Here is a 2,203-nt window from a genome sequence, read left to right as displayed (position 1 = left end):
AATTTTTTTGTTGCTCATGCATTGTTGTTCTGATTGATCATTGTAGAGAATCAAAGTTGTATCATGCTGGTTTACAAATCAGAAAAAAATCTCATATAAAATACAAKAAAAATATCCATACTAGTAGAAAAATACCAATTTAAACTTGTTTTATGAATAAAACTGGATTTTTATTCCAACCAAAACTGAATTGAGCTCTTGTGAGGCACATTTTCATGACTGCCATGAAATCCTTTCAAAGTATTATGTTGCTTTGCGTTGCTTGTTGTTTTTTTATGTTTTGCATTTTTGACGGCTGGCCCTGTTAATAAGAGACATATTTAATGAGAACATATTTCTGGATAATAGATGAAAAGTGAAAGTAAACACACCATGTTTTATTTTTAGACACCTCATAGCTTTATCATGTCAGCCTCTTTTTAAAAAGCAAGCTGTGGAAAATCGTATTCGTATCCATGCAAGGATTATAAATGAATATGTTTTGTATAAATGATGATGATACATTTAATGTTTTATTTTTTTCGGTCTTTTCATTGAGACTCCCAAGAAATGGTTGTCATCTGGAGAAATAATTGGAAACCAGTGAAAGAATCCATTAACTTTAATTAAAATGCAACAATAAATCCTAGTGAGGAAAGAGTTGTTGCCAGGCGTCTTAGCATATGAGATGGCAGCTATGAAAATGGTAGGTGAACTTTACTAGATACACTTTTCTTTTTCTTTTCTTTTTTTTTCTTTTCTTTTCTCAAAGGCAAAGGCCTGTTTTGGCAGCTTTATAACAATTAGGGTGTTAGGGAATGATTTAATGAGACCTAAGACTGCAGAGCGCTAGCAGCGCAGTGACACATTCACAGAAAGAGGTGTTAATTAAAGACTCAAGATTAGACTCTTTTCCCCCAGATCTATAAGATAAAATTCTGATTTCGACTGAAATGTRTTTTTTTAGATTTACAATCACACCTGTGATTTGTTCAATAAATAATAAAGCTATGACAGAGAAGGAGGATTAGATATAGCTAAAAAATGTGACAAAACTGATTTATACGGCACCATATGAATACATTTATTCATATACACGGCCAAGTCAGTCCATCTAAAAATCTAATTATTTATCATGTTTATATTCCCAACCTTTACTGTCCATGCCTGTTTATTTATAGTATTGAAGAGGTAAAAAAGGTAACTATTCAAGTTCAGCTGTAGACATTAATTCATGACTATAAATTATATCTGTATGTAACAAATATGAGACATGATATACAGCACCTTACAAAACTATTCATACCCCTTCCACTTTTTCAAATGTTGTCATGTTCACATTAAAAAATCTATATTTTAATCAAAAACATAACAACGCAATGCAAAATTGTGATGTTAGGGGAAAGTGACAGATAATTTTAAGTTATTTTACAAATAAATATCAACAAAAATGTATTTTACTTATGCACTGGGTATGTTTTACAATAACAGATTTAAATAGTTTAAATTTATTTTTACAGTCACTCGACAACCAACCTCAGTAAGCTTAAACTACCTTTAAAAGAATGAGAAATAATTTCACTCATTACATGTGCAAAGCTAGTAAAGTACCTCAAAAGTCTTGCAGCAGTAATTTCAATGAAAGGTGCTTCTACAAAATGAGGATTAATACACACACATGCTACTGTTGCCAGATTCTTACTTGTAAAACTACTGAAAACTATTTGTTTTCTTCCCACCTCACATTTATGGATTACTGTCAATCACATGACAGCTTGTGGTTGAAACGTGACATAATGTGAAAATGGTCAAGTGGTGTGAATGTTGTTACAAGGCACTACAAAAAAAAAAAAAAAAGAAAATGTGGGAAAAAGATGACTTTTTTGAACGTTCATTTGTTTTAGGGCCCGTAATGTTTTTGTAGAAATGGAAATGTTTTCCACTTGCATGTGCAAGTTGGACTCGATAATGTGCCATGCCAACAACGTTACTGAACAGATCATGTAAACTCTTTGAAGATTTTGCTTTGGATCCTCCTTAGGCTTTGAGCTGAGGGATAATAAACCAACAAACACAAAAACAGTGTTAAGGGAGAGAATTAAAGAAACAAAGACTTGACAGAACTGGGAGGAAAAAAAAGTTTTTGCCAGATGCAATGGATTCAGTCAGAAGTACATTCTTATAATCAGTTTCCTTCTAATCATAATGGAAATGATTTATATAT

This window comes from Poecilia reticulata, linkage group LG14 (assembly GCF_000633615.1).
Source record: "Poecilia reticulata strain Guanapo linkage group LG14, Guppy_female_1.0+MT, whole genome shotgun sequence".
In the NCBI taxonomy this organism is placed as follows: Eukaryota; Metazoa; Chordata; class Actinopteri; order Cyprinodontiformes; family Poeciliidae; genus Poecilia; species Poecilia reticulata.
Note: the sequence above shows the minus strand (reverse complement) of the source record.